The following is a 15,802-nucleotide window of genomic DNA, read 5'->3' as shown; positions in this document are numbered from 1 at the left end:
GCTTTTCTGATTACACTTGCTTTGCATTGGAGACTGTCTGAATTGCTGCGCTTCTCCCATGTTTAAACAGCTCGAGTAATTTTACAGGGTCGCCCCCTTTTTGTCGTAACGGAGAAGAGGAATGGGAACAAATTTTAAACACAGTTCTTTTCTCCATGAGAATTAACATCCAGCTCTGCACGAAGGGAGCAGAGTTGGGGCGTATGGCAAGGTCTTACCTATGTGATGGTGCCTGGCTTTTTAAAGAAGACATTTAAAAAAAAAAAAAAAAAAAGGAAAGTAAGTTGTATACAGAGGACTACTAGCTTTCATTGCATATCTGAAAAAATTATGTCATCGATTTTTGTTCACTTTATTAATACCAATATCTCCTTGTCAAAAAAATTTTTGAGGAAATGGGCTAGTTTAAAATTCCAAAAATACATACATATATGTTTACCTTATTCTGTGTTAGTTTTATAAAGATGTGGGAGATGGTCCTCCACACTACCTTGACGTGAAACAGCTCCCCTCTTTATTGGAGGAAAGAGCTACAGTGTGTACAAGGTGCAGATTTGTGGAAGAGTGTGCATTTATCAAGTTCACGCGTGAGCTAACAGCAGGCTTACTCAGCCTCCCAGTCACCTGTACCTGAATCAGTGGGTGTCTACTTCATGAGCCTAAAACAATCATTAAGTTAGAATACTATTTTTGATTTAGAGTTTGTGGTGCTGTCAGAGTTTTGGTATTTTCCTGGAGAAACTATTTTAAAACAATTACAAACCCCAACGTGTTGTGTTAACCTGATAGGAAACAACTGTTGAAGAAATTAACTCAGCTACGGAACACTATACTTCTTTACAGTTTTTGCTGGAGGAGAAACAGAAAGATTTCAGATTTACTCAGGCAATTTAAACCAATTAAAACTATAACACCTCATGTTTAATGCAAAATATTTTATGTTTTGTTTGTTTGCTTTCAGTCCATGGTAGATTTAGAAATGACAGCAAAAGTTATAATAAATAGAAGCTAAATTCTTAACAAACTGGCTGTAGTTTAGACCAGTTTATGTTGTATTCTACTTTTCTACACATAGGCTGCGCTATTGAGCCACTAGTCAAATGTTCTTGTGCTCCCTATAGGGTTCATGGAAAAGGAAATGAAGAGGACTGTCAGTTTTTTAAATGTTTTTAACATACTTAATCTAAAACAAAATAATATTTTATATACTCTACTTTTTTGCATATTGTGTTTTCTAATTAAAAATTTTAAGTTTTAAAAATACATTCTTAAATTTTTATTATTTATCATAGAGAATATATAAGAAAACAATCTAGAAAAATATTTGTAACTTAAATATGTGAACTTGTTTTACTTAAAGATATTTAAAGTTTAATTTTGAAAATAAACAGTAAATTATTTTAAAGTGTCAAATATAATTAACAGAAATATGTACTTAGAAATTTTACATTAAAATCTAACATATCTGCATAAGAAATATGAAAAAATCAAAGGGAGTATTGTTTCTTACCTAATAGATTTGAAATTTCAATACTCAATAAGAATTGGTTTATTACTATTACTCTGCATTTTTATCGTTTCATAAATAAAATTGGATTAGCTAACATGAAAATCTATGGTCATGTTTCTATTGCATTTTTAACCTTTAATTCAAGAATATATTTAAATAACAACTGCATTTTATTTCAAATGGCTTTTAGCTTTTATATATTAGCAAATAAAGATTATTCTTAACAAAATTAAGATTATTAAAAGTAAAGATTATTCTTAAATTGAAGATTATTCTTACTTAAGAATAATCAATAGAAGTATGGTATATGCCTGAAGGAAAATGCCACAATGAAACTCAATAGTCTGTATAATTAATATGCACTAATTAAAAAAAGACTAATAACATACTTTTGTTAAAAATATGAGAAAATTCAACTTTATGGACAGATTTAAATGTCATCCTTTGACCTTTATATTTTGTAAACTGGCAGATTCTGAACTCAGAGTTCTCTGGGACCATTATGGGTTTAGTTTTTTTTGCAAAAATATACTTTGTTTAAGTGATTGTTTTGTTGTTTAATAACTAATTTAGGGAATGTTTCTCTGTAATAATAGTAAAAAAGATTGCAATTGAAGAATTTTTTTTTTTTTTGTTGGTACCGGGAATTGAACTCAGGACCTTACACCTGCGAAGCAGGCAGCAGAACCACTGAGCTAAATCCCCGGCCCTGTAATTGAAATTTTAAAGAATGGGATGCACAGTTAACCCATGGCCAAAGTTCTAAGGGGATTGATATTATTGACAGACGTGACTCTGCTTGGAGTTTCAGCATGGAACTTGTCACTTGTTTCTGAACATAAATGCTACCTCCTGAACCCCCCCTTGAATCTTCAAGGAAGAGTTTACAGAATGCATTTTTGTCAGCCAGTTATATGTTGGGAGGTCTTCCCTAATGCTTATGCCAAGGCTAGCTTGGCCTTATTGACAATTTAGACTTAATAGCTAAGTGTGTCACAAAAATACAAACTTGGCACTAATAAAATTCTATTCTCTGTTCTATAGCATATTTTTGCAAATGCCCTTTTTATAGCTTATAATATCCACTTCAGATGCTATAATTTACTTTATAAAGTGTGGTTTGTTAAAGGTATACTGTTTACCATTTTATGAATTCACATATGCGAATGGTACTTCTGCTTTTCATTGCAAAGAATATGATGATGTGGAGATTTACTAATGCTTACATTTGTATCACCTTTATTTTATTACAAATAAGTCTATGAAACTAGATAATCACATTAGAATCAACAGGATGATTTGAAATTTATAGCATTAGGCTAACATTTTTCTCAGTATTTTTGCTGGTAGTAATAATGAAATTAAAATGTCAACAATGTCAGTGGGGTAAGATGATTCTTACAACCAAAACTATGGACTGGGAATCTGCCAAGTTGGGTAATTGATGTCTGTAGTCTCTTATTAGTAGAATATCTGTGGTACGATTTAGGGTGCTCAACAAATACTGTATTGGCGACCCACCCAAATCCATGAGTCACCATTAATTTATAGCATGGTTATCCCCAAGGCTGTGTGTACCATGTCTCTCTGGTAATGACTGTAGCTCACCCAGAACTCTGTGGAAAGGAGAAGGAGGGTATGAAGAACAAGTGCTTAAATGGGGCACGCATCTCTATAGAACTGAATTTGTCTTTATGTACTGCAGGTTAAAATGACTAAATGGATTTTCACTATTTGGCAATTATGTTTTTGATCATCTCACTTAAAATAAGGTTATGAGATATACGCAAAATTCATTTTGAAGCCCAAGGTGGTATTTCACTGCTGTTTCAGATGTATTTGTTGTACGTCTTAATATACTGTGGGTATAGGGGGAAAGTGTGTGGGCACAGACATAAGCACACACGAAGATGTAATGGAGCTGCTTTTCACATTAGCAGCCTTTCAGAGCTGTGCTCAGGTACAGAACCAAAAGAAGTGTTTACTAAATGATAGCAAATGACTCTTTGAAAGATTGGAAAGTTGTAAGGAAAATCACCAGTTCTCTGCTGAAGCAATCCCCCAAAAGCTAAAAATTCATGCTTTCCTTTTGCACCTGTCCTTCGATCACCTTTGTCCTTCTCTGCCATGGAGTAGACATCTCAAGAGGCAAAACTCAAATAGGTTAATTACATGCCTTCCAGAACCCGGAATGACTTTCTGAGAGGGGCACAGCCATTTGCTGCCTCTCAGATGCAGGCATAAACCTCATTTGATCTTCACAGTTACCTTACAGGGCATATGCTATTGTCCCCATTTTACAAATATGAAGACCTTGGTCCAGAAAGGTTAAGTTACAAGTCCCAGTGGAGTCCATCTAAAGTCACATGTCTTGTTTTTTTGAATTATCATATACTGATAAATGTTACTTATCCCCATTGACTTCTAAAGTAGCAAATAAAAATGAAAGTTAGGTCGGAGCATCTCTTGAGAAGACAGAACTGGGATTTTTGCTCTCTTCAGGGAGCCAACTCCCAAAGTGTCATCTGCAGGGCTTGGTGGCCAACACTTGTGCATTGGTGAGAATGACGGCAGCGAGCACGGGCGGCACACACTGGGGAGACGGTGGGAAGTGGTGATGTGACGCCACTGAGAGCATACTTCTGACAGGGCGGGACTTCCTCTGTGCCACCTAGGTGCTGGCCAATGTCCCAGCATTCAGGAGCCATGAGTAGCCCTGGCTGTCTTTCCTAAGCAGTAACTTCCGGTGCTTCTGAAGAACATGACTAAGGGTCACTGCTTTCGTCCCTGAAACTAATAGAACATGGTAGAATTCAAAGTCTGAACCCCCATGTGTCTGTTTTCCTCTAGAAAAAGTTTTTTTTTCTTGTACAGTGTCCATTTTGTACCAATTCCCTGCATTTTGGTGTGCAGACATTCAGACATAATTAAGGGGATTTCTTCTATAAAAGCTCACTGCACGGTATCTCACACAATTATATGTATGGCCTTTAAAAATATTTTTTGATCCTTCTCCAGCTATAAAGTGGATTGTTGCCCTGAACAGCATCAGATTAAAATATAAAATTATCATTTGTGAAAAATGAAGTCAGGGCATACATTTGGGAATCCAACAAACTCTAAATTATTACAGAAAAGTTTTTTTTTTTTAATTTGGAAACTGATAACTGCCCAAGGTAATATTTTTAAGGACAGTTTCTGTGTGTCTTTCATTTTCCCCAGTGAAAAAGCAAAGCAAGGCTTCCCATGGGGGGAAAATCTGAAAGAAAGAAGTATAAACTTAATATTAAACATTGGCATCCCACTAATAAAAGAATGATAAAATTTAGGCCTGGAATTTAAAATAGTTTGGATATTGAAATATCCTCATTTTCAATAGAATAAATTAGTACAAAATATATCTCAGATTAAAAGTTTAGTAAATGCTACCATATTTTGAGACAGAAGCAAGTTTTTTAAAATTTACATTCTAGAGCCAGGAATTTAGCTCAGTGGTTCTGCAACCTGTCTCGCAAGTGCAAGGTTCCAAGTTCGATCCATGGTACAAAAAAAAATTTTTTTTACTGTCTAAAATGAAGGTAACTAAAGTACTTAAAATGTTTAACTTTCAAAATGAAAAATTGTTCATATTACAGTACATTTTTCTGAAAAGGCTAAAATCCCAGGTGTACTAAATGCATTTTCCTTTCTCTTTTTCCTATTTATTTATTTTATTTATTTTTTGGTGGACCTGGGGACAGAACCCATGGCCTTGCATGTGCTAGGCAAACACTGTACCACAGAGCTGTGCCAGATGCGTTTTCATATTCATTTTCTCATTAACTTCTGGAGTCAATTAAAAAAAGTCAGCACTTAATGTCTAATGGAAATTATCCATCTCAAAATTTTCCCGCATTTCTTTATCCTAAAAGAACTCAGGTTTGAGAGCAAATAAATAATACTAGACTAACAATAACAATAGTAGCACATATTTATTGAGTATTGCCTGAATGTCAGGTACCAAGAGTTTATACAAATTATAATTACATTTACTTCTGAAGCTGCTCAGTGAATACTCTTATCCTCATTTTCCAGAGTATGAAATCAGTAACCAACTCAGCCAATATTTATGGAGCATCTGCTCTGTGCCCAGTCCTCGACTGTGCCATTCCCTGTGTTTGTTATCTTTATTTGCAAAATATTCTGCTTATTATGTAGGTATTTATCTTTACTTCACACATGAGGAAATTGAAGTTGAGTGACCAAGTGGCTTACTCAAAATCCCATAATGGGTAGACAAAAAACGTTCCAGCGCTCTGGCTCTTCCTGCCCTCTCTCTTTTTAAGTTTTTATTTTTTGAGTTTCAACCTCCATGTATACAGTCTTTTCCCATCTTGTTTATTTAGACTGTAAAGGAAAGATCAGTGATATCCTAAGTAACTAGTGATCTATCATGAGGAAACTTTATTCTCTATAGGAAACAACACTAACCTTGGGAGGATATCTTAGGTTGCTTTTTAAAAAATCACGACAAACGTGTAAGAAAGTAGTGAGGAGTATGTGTTTTTAGGGTTAGATCTCAGTTTTTAAATCCTACTGTACCTCTTTGCTAGCTGTCTGACTTTGGGAAAACTAATCCTCTACCTCTCAGTTTCATCATTAAATAATGAAGACAATGATACCATTGTGGTGTACCTGATAAATTCTCACTGAAAGCTTGAGTGGTGGTGGGTGGTGTTGATATTATACCCACATTTAAATCTTTAAAAAGGTTGGTTTTAATATGTTCTATTATTTTCTTATTTTATTTCTCAAGCCTTCCATAGAAATTTTAAAGTAAGGAAGATGGAAACCATGAAACAAGAGAATTACCATTAAAGGAAGAGCCATAAACTGTCTTTAAACGGTCCAGTAATGACAGTTGGTAGTAATCTTAAGTCAATTAAAAAACTGAAATGTTCTTTATTCTTTAAGGAAACAATGAAATGTATTTTATTTTATTTGGTGGGGGCGAGACTGGGGATCGAACTTGGGACCTTGCATTTGTGAAGCAGGTGGCGGAACGAAATGTATTTTAATGGATTGATTGATTGATTGATTGATTGATTTTGCTGTACTAGAGATTGAGCCCAGGGCCTTCACAATGGACTATGTTCCCAACCTTTTTATTTTTTATTTTTGAGACATGGTCTCACTAAGTTGCTAGGTTGCCTAGGCTGGGTCCCAACTTGAGATCTTCCTGCCTTAGCCACTCAGAGTGTTAAGATTATAGGCATGCACCATCACACCCAGATTTAACGGTATAGTTTAGAAGATTTTTATTAATTCAATTGAATAAGTAAGTGCTCCATGAAGTTAAATCAGCTTTAAATCAGTTCTCTTTCTTGAAATACCCATTTCACCCAATACCATATAAATGAGTTATTAACCACTATAGTGCTTTTGGTTTTTTCAGGAATGACAGCTCCAAATGCCTCGAGATCCATACAAGTAATATAACAAGTGGTGTGAATCAGATCTTGAGGGATCATGCCCCCAATTAAAATTATTTGGTGTTTAAATTGTGCTAGGTGTGATTAGAGCCAGTGTAAATAAGTTTATGTTCCCTGGAATGAATTGCACTGGTGGTCCTCATTGCTTACTGCCTGTGTGCATATTCTTGTGGGCCTGCTACCCCACTGCCTGAAATGTAGACTGGGAAACTTGGGAATCCTCCTCCTCCCAATTTCTGCACATTTCCTACACCGTAGTTCTGTAGCTCTTGCCGATGACAGAGGGCATGTTTATTGGGAAAATACCTAAGAATGTCCACAAAATAGCATTGTTATTAGACATAAAAAGACAATGATATTTGCACATTTTTCATGAAAATGTGCGGTCCCCAAGAAATGAAAAGATAGCATGAGATCAAAAGAGATATTTAGTTAGCTACTTCCTGTCCTACATAACCAGGAGGTAGTGTAATAACCGAGTAAAAAGTTCATGAAATCAAAGAGATCAGAGTGTACAATCACTCCACCATTTCATGCGGCTTTAGGAAAATTATTCGTCCTGTACTTCCTTCTAATTCTTTTGGAGAACCCCATATTTTTAGCAAGGTCAGTAATGCATTGAAAATGGATATTAGTTGATATATATCCAAGATCTACTTGTGAAAGGACCCTTTAAAACAACAGCTCTGTCATGTTGAAGAAGTTAATCAGTAATTTTTATTCCAATAAACTAATCCCTTTTTTTCCTTCACTTAATTTGAGATGGACTTCTGTCACTTTAAAATGGAAAAATATCAAATTAATGCCATTGGTGTCTGGGAGAAATGTTTTACGCTTTAACAAGGTTTCTCAGAAGCTTCAGAGTATTGAGAAGTATATTTTTAACATATTAGAATCTTGGACCGGGGTTTTAGCTCGGTGGTTCCGCTGCCTGCCTCACAAGTACAAGGTCCCAACTTTGATCCCTGGTGCCAAAAGCAAACCAAAAAACATATTAGATTCTTTTCTTGAAAATAGCTGATGATTCTGATACATTGCTGTAGCTTTGTAGTGAATTTTATAGTTTTGTTTTGTTTTGTTTTGTTTTTTGGTACCGGAATCAAACTTGGGTCCTTGCGCTTGTGAGGCAGGTAGCAGAACCACTGAGCTAAATCCCCAGCTGAATTTTATAGTTTTGATTTCATGTTTTCTGAATTACTTAAGTTACAGTATTCATTGTATACTTTAAATCATATATTCAAGATACTTGAATTTCAAAAATAAGTACAGGACCTGGGATGTAGATCAATGGTAGAGCACTTCCTTAGCATGTGTGAAACCCTACATTTAATCCCCAGAACCACCAAAAAGAAAGGAGAAAGAGAAGTTTGGGAAAAAAATAAAAGTAAATCAAATAAACTTGAGGAATGAATGGCACAGGTCTGATAGCTGCTTGCTGTTTTAAATAAGTAGATAGGACAGGTAGACAAGTGACACCTGCTAATTCAGTTACTTTATAAGAATATATGGACCCCACACATTGAGTATCCTTATCTCAGAATAAGTGACTGTCCTTCAATATAGATATTCTTAGTTTTAGAAAAATTTAAATTATTCTTATTTTTAAAATTCAGTCTGCAGACCATCACTTGGGAGCTACTACCTTAAAACCATAACAGTCATATTTATTCACTCCTAATTCCACCAGCTCAGGCTGGGTTTTGGAATCCAATAGCTCTGGCTTATATCCCAGCTTTCTTTATCATGAGATGTGTAACAACCTTTCTCAGTTCCTTGTTTCTCATCTATATTAGCTCAATAAGACCGTGCATGGGTGGTTATTGTTTAAGCATCTACTACTGAGAGATTAATGGGATCTATCAGGTGACGAGTATGATGTTAGGCACTGGAAAGAACATAAAATCTAATGGAAAAAGCAGAATTAAATCAGTGAGTGCAATGTGGAGGGGTGCATTGGGTCAGAGAAGGCGTCAATGAGTTCCTAAATAGAGGAAAATTCTAGATGCGTTTGTCTTGGCTGCTACTAGAGTGTTGCTGCATTGTTTTAATTCCATTTTTGAATGGTGGTCCCCACTATTGAATCCTATTATCTGCATTTTCTTTTTGAAGTGAATTTATCTCAACCACTTCATCTTAGTAGATAAAATAATGAATGCCCCGATTTGTGAAGCAGCTTGCCCATGTTTACACAACCAGGTGCTAGCAGAGGAAGATCAAGATTCCAAATCTCTGTTTCACTAACATGCAATTTCCATGACCACAGGGACCCGCTATGGTTTGTTCACCACTGAGTCTCTCTCTCGGTGCTAATAGTAGGCACTAAATAAATATCTGTGGAATGAATGATTGATTTCTCTCTTGAGATTTTGCAACCTAAAAATCTTTTTGCTTTCTCTTACCTAATGATGTCTTTTCCCTGGCACTGCAAACTGATGAAAGTTAGGTTGTATTCCTTTAGCTCTTTTTCAGTGTTTTATTTATTGATATACAGGGCTAATTTGTAGATCTTTTCTTTATCATCTTTGTAATGTACAGAGTGTATTCATAAATGTACAAATCAGAATTTCCTACATGTATATTTAAATAGCAAAATATTTATCCTGTCTTTGCTGGCATGGAATTTGATAATGGCCAGAGGTACTGCAGCGTTCTGTTTCCTTCAGTATGTTTGCTCATGTCCATCACAGGACTTCAGGAATGTTGGGTTCCTTTTAGTCCCTGCTTTGTGTACCCTACAGGAAAACCTGCTGGCTTTGTTTTACAGTCCAGTTGAATTAATTCTGCCTTTGTTTAAATTAGTAACTGATTAAGTAATTGCAGAACTAAATTACCCTTTATTTTTGTGAAATTAGTGAATGTTTAATATATAATTTAAGGATAGCACCCTGTTATTCTTGTTATTATTTATGAGGGAACATTCATTAAATCATCCCATTGCCTTTTTACTTTTCTAGATAGTGCAGGAGCCATCTGAGTCACTTTTGCTTGACAGACTTCTAATTTTTAACACTCATTGTTTTGTTAATATAAACATTCCATTATTTTAGATGATAGCTTCTGAAAGAGAATTAGTTTATAATTACACATTTATTGTGTGATAAAATTTAGGCCTTTATCATTTCCTTGTGAATCTTCCTCTGTTCATTCTGTGTATCTTTTAACCATTCCTACCTACCCTGCCTCTTCAAAAAGGGCCAGACATAGTTATATTCTGAATACATGCTGTTTTAGCATGTATTTAATGATGAGATCATTTCTGAATTCCTACTAGGTACTCTGTGCTGTTCCAGTGTGTGTGTGTGACACCCATATGTAATTGTCTCAAGGCTCTCATTCTCAAAATACAAACATGGGAATCTAAAGTAAATTTTTAAAAAAATTTCAGAGTGGAAGTTGAAGTTACATTTAAAATATCTTCAAGGGGCGAATGTTAAATTGTCAAGAGTGTTTATCAGGGTGGAGTGATAGAATGTTGATTATAAGGTACTATCCTTGTCACTTATAATTGTAAAAGATTTAGTAAGGCATTATTTTATAATCAAAATAAGGTTAAAAAATAAGATACTTCCTAGAAAAAGAAGTATCCTCTGTCTTAGTACATTATATAAACAGAGTACTAGGCATTACATGCCAGGGCAGTAGTTTTGAAATTTATTTGTAACGACCCATAATAAGGAATGTATTTCACCTAATGATTCATATTATATATACACATACACAACAACTAAAATGAAGATTTCATAAAACAATATTTACCCTTTCTAACTATGGGTAATGTATGTTAATAGTCTCTAATCTTTTTTTTTTAAGGAATTTCATTCTTGATTTCTAAATTGATTTTATAATCTACCTACAAGGTCACGGTCCAGTTTGTTCTAGGGATGCACAGATAAATAAGTTTTAGCTCTGACTTATAGCTTCTCTATTTTAATAGAAACAAAACATGCATACAAAGAATTTTCCTCAGAGATATCATGCAAGTGCTGCAAAGTAATATTTTCTAAATTTCCAGAATTTGTGAAATGCAGTCGCAATTTTCCCTTCATCTTTGTACTACAATGTAGCTTTATTTGCGTAGCATATGCCTGCATCAGGTTGGGCTTCTATTTCAAAATATCCTAGACTGGGTGACTGAGACAGCAGACATTTGTTTTTCACAGTTTGGGAGCCTGAAAGTCCAAGATCAAGATCCCAACAGATTTGTTCCCTAGTGAGGGTGCGCCTTGTTCCCTTCAGGCAGCTGCCCTCTCACTTTGTCCCCGTGTGGTGGGGAAGAAGATCTCCTAAGTCCTCACTCTCAGGACTTCTTAGGATCCTGCTTACCTCAAAGGTCCCATCTTCAAGCCCCATTCCACTGAGAGTGAGGGTTTCAGCTTACACGTCTTGGAAAGACGTGATCATTCAGTGCATAACAATACTTGTGTACCAATCAACTTTAAATTGGCTGCCTTATAAACTTATGTATCTCTGTGCTATATGAAACCATAGTTAAATGTGAAAGTTAAACTTTCCCTTGTACCTAAATGCGCAATTAACTGTGTAAATACTAAGCTAAAAATGGTTTTGTGTACCACCAGTGGTATAGTGAGCATTCTTGGGTAAGCCGTTCAAAGTGATAGAGGTTTGGAAAAATACATCTGGACTTAAGAAGATCGAATTTGGGATGGCCCTCAAAGGCAGAGTCCTGGAGAAGGCTGCCCCCGTGAAGACAACATTGTGCACAGATGCACAGTGAACAGAACATTGGCTTGAATAGCTTCTGCTTCGAGGTGTGCAAATGGTGGGGTGAGAAGATGAAACCTGTGTTTAAGGAACATTAACCTGGTAGTAGGGAAAGACCCTCGAAAAAAGGACATATTTGAATTATAATTTAATAAAATTGTGCTTTTAAATTATGCATAGAATTATATGTACATTGTTAGGTAACCAAAAAAGAATTGCAAGAAGACAGAGTACAGGGAAAAGACCGTTGGGTCACCAGACTTTCAGCAAGTCATTTTCTTGTTCTGTTTCTGTTTCTTTCTTTCAAACAAGGTTAGTAATGCCTGTCCTTCATCAGAGACTTGCTGAAAGAAAAAAGTCCACAGATAACCATGTAAATGTAAAGAAATTTGTGATTACTTTGTAATTTTATTGAGTCTTTGAGCCAAAGAAGTGACCCGATGACTGTATTTTAGGAGGTGAGTGTGACCAGCAGCACACAGGAGAGCTCAGAGGAGGAGGAATCCTAGGAAAAGCCTCTCAGACCCTGGCTGTGGGTCATCAAAGAGGTAGTTGGGGCTTGAAGGAGGGTAGGAAAGAAGGAGAGAAGACGGGTCCAGGAGACATCACTGTGGAGGAATCAGACTCAGCAGCTTAGCTGTGAGTCTAAGAGGCGGAGGGTGTGGAGTGCAGGGAGGGATGGGGGAACCTATGGTGGCTCAGGGGTGTGTGGAGGAGTGAAGGTGGCAGCTCCAGAGGAGGGATAGTTTGGGGGAGAAAGACACCAGCAAAGTGACCAAGTCCTCTCAATGAGCAGCAGGAGGAGGTGGCGCTGGTGTGTAGGAATGAAGTGACGGCCAGATGTATGGGGCAAATCCTCCTTGAAGCGCTGATCATGTAAATGGATGTATTCCAGACTCCAGCCACTGGAGTGCTGTTTCTTGTCTTTTTACCAAAGTGAGCAGTACTTATACTCTAATAGTTTAGAATCTATTTTCAGTTAATACACTTTTTAAAGCATAGCCTCATTCTAAGTTTCTGTGAGGTCTTGAGTTTGATGCAATGGTTAGTTTTTAAAATACCTATTAAAATGAATTACCGCATTTGGTGGTTGTAAGCTGTGTACAGTACCCTTTCACAGCTCAACATTTCTGAAGATAGGGTGTTTTGAATTAAAGGTGTCTTACAACCTCCTGGCCAGGCAGCAGTGCTGACGTACTCACTGTCACCTGAGCACATGAACCGCCTTGGTGATGTGAGTGAAAAACTGTAATATCAACATTTCTGTCAACAAACCATTTAAGGGTCTGTAGAGAAAAGAATGTGAGTTTTAATGAGGGTTGTTGTCTGACACCCTCACCTTCTGGTACCATCAAGAAAGCACTAATGTGGGTAGTTGAGCAATGAGTAACAGCAATGTGGAAGAGAGGCATTGTGTCCCGCCTGGTGCTCTTGATAGCTCAGGGGATGTTGAAGACTGAGTTGAAAGTGCTTCAGGCTGTTCCTGGTGGCATAGCCCTGGGATCCCGGCTACTTGGGAGGCTGAGGCAGGAGTACTTTGCAAGTTCGGGGCCAATATGGGCAACTGAGTAAAACTCTTTATCTCAGAATAAAAAATAAAAAGGGCTGGAGATGTAGCTCAGTGGTTAAGTACCTTGGCTTCAATCTCCTCAAAAGAAAAGAAGTGGTTCAAAGAGTAAAACCTTGATATATGAAATAATTTTAGGAAAATCTTAACCCTTTTGTTCTGCTTCAGTTTCACTTTTCATGTGTGCTAGAGTGCTGCATAAGAAAATTTCTCTAACTGAGTCAAATGGCTGTTTGAATAACCTTAAAATAAAACATTTCAATGATAAGAAAACGTGTCATAATTTAACTGGTAGCCATTTTCTATTTGTATGCAAAAAATGGTGCATCTCAGTCAGTGCTATTCAAGGTTAGACAAAGTAACCAAGGAAAGAATGTCAATTTATATTCTACCTCAAGTCACCTCCTAAATACAATTTATGGAAACGCACTGAAGCCAGGGGAATAAATAAGATCGCCAGGAGAATATTTAAAGGAAAGAGGAGAGCCTTTGAGGAAAGTCTGTATTTCACAATCGAGAGAGGTCAGGGAAAGCAGCTGAAGAAGATTTGTACATGACTCTGGGCAGTGTAGCACTGTAGAAGCCAAGAGATTTTTTTCAAGAAAGTGAAGGAACCTAGAAGAATTGAACATCATAGAAGACCAGGAGAGAATTCAAACAGGTAAGAAGAGGTGGCTTTGAGAAGGAGAGCTTCAGTGGTGAATTAATTCTGTTTCTTTTTTTTTTAGAAAAAGTGGCTAGGGAAGAAAAAAGTGAGTTTGAGTAAGGACCGGGATCCTTCTTCTTTTTCTTCTTCAAGCTAAAGAGCACTAGCATATGTTAGAGCCTAGAGTTAGGACCTGGAAGAGAGGAAGTGATGCCAGCGTGGAGAAGTGTAATTAATCACTTCAGAAAGTAGAGTACATAAAAAGGGTAGGATCATCAGCATGGGCTGAAAATGTACCTTACAAAGAAAAAGCACTTCCTGTGAAGCAGGAATAGAGAGCGAGGAAGATGGAATAGATACTGAATGATGCGGAACTAGGAAAGCACCTCCGGAGCAACATAAAGATTTCAAATAGGAAACCACGAAACTCCTTGAAGGTGTAGGACAAGATCAAGGGCTGAGAGAGTGGGAAAGGCTTAGAAGCATCGCCGTAGGAAATGTTAAGGTGACGCAGCACGAGCTGTATCAGAAATTGTTGGACCACTGCAAAGGCCCAGGGGAGGTTAGGGGGCATGAATTTGTTGGGGCTCAATAGCTCCGTTTCACAGTTTTCCTGAGGATGGCTCAGCAGACCAGGAGCAGGAGCCAAGAAAGCAGAGTGGAAAGGCTGTGCCTGTTGAGACTTGGCAGAGCAGGAGGGACAGGAGAACAAAGAAGAAGTGGTCTCAGGGTGGTCATCAGTATGAAGCTGAAATGGCTAACTGTGCGAGGAAGGCCCCATGGGGAGGCAGTGGGAGGCCGCATCAGGGAGAGGCACGGGGCCGGGGTGTCCCAGTGATTGATCTTTCACAGGACCCATGGAAAACTGAGAGGGAAGAGAAAGACTGTGGGAATCCGGTTGGCAGGTGGAAATTCTGAGACTGAAGAGATTTTGAAAATAGAAGACTTATGTGCTAGAACTATAAAAGCACATATCTTAGAATGCTGCATATAGCCTGGTAATTATATATATATATATATTAAAGTACCTTTTGTTTAAGATGCTTGACACCAGAAGCGCTTTGGATTTTGGATTTTTTTTTTCTTTCAGATTTTGGAATATTTGTACACACATAATGACAAAGTTGAGGGGTAAGACCCAAGTCAAACATGAAATTCAGTTGTTTCACATGCACCTTATTACATATCCTGAAAATAATTTTATACAGTGTCTTTGCTCTATTTGTGTTTTATGTGTTTTTTATCTTTATTAAGTTTATTGGTACAATTTAGGTGTACAAAACAGTTACATTCATTATTGGGATCTTGTCCCTTTGCATGACAGATCTTGGTTCTTATTTTTCCCCATTCCCCAGCCTTTCCTTCACTCCTCCACCCTTCCCTGTTTACAAAGACATTGTTTCCATGTTTTTCTTTTTCACATATTTTTCCCTTTTTACCTTCCCCTACCCCTCCCACTTCCTCTACTCTTTTAGATCTTTTCTTCCTATTATACAATATCAATTATACATTTTGATCCTTATCTACACTTTTAGTTTTTCACACCAGAGAAACTATTCAGTATTTACACGTGTGACATTTTCACTTAAGAGTATGGCCTCAATGTGCATCCCCTTAGCTCTAGTTTCTCACTCTTTATGGCTGAATAGTACTCCATTTATATATTTTGAAAAAATCTTTATCCAGTCTCCAGTTGATGGGTAATTGGGCTGTTTCCAAATTTTAGCTATTACAAACTGTGCAGCTATAAACATGGGTAAGCATATATCGCTGTGGTATGATCTTTTTAATTCTTTGCAGAAGATACCCAGCAGAGAAATAACTGGGTTAAATGGGACTTCTAATCCAAGTTGTTTGAGGTATCTCTGTATTGATTTCCACAGTGG

At 36.8% G+C, this 15,802-nt stretch overlaps 1 protein-coding gene across 6 annotated transcripts in view; it reads left to right on the top strand.

The window, feature by feature from the left end:
- Vti1a (vesicle transport through interaction with t-SNAREs 1A) overlaps nt 1–15,802 on the top strand; it is a 363,959-nt gene that overhangs the window by 114,834 nt on the left and 233,323 nt on the right. The gene's annotated exons all lie outside the window — the stretch shown is intronic.

This window comes from Fukomys damarensis, unplaced genomic scaffold (genome assembly GCF_012274545.1).
Source record: "Fukomys damarensis isolate Sample0158 unplaced genomic scaffold, DMR_v1.0_HiC HiC_scaffold_8, whole genome shotgun sequence".
Lineage (NCBI taxonomy): Eukaryota > Metazoa > Chordata > Mammalia > Rodentia > Bathyergidae > Fukomys > Fukomys damarensis.
The sequence above is the reverse complement of the archived record's forward strand: the minus strand, read 5'-3'. Positions and strand labels throughout refer to the sequence as shown.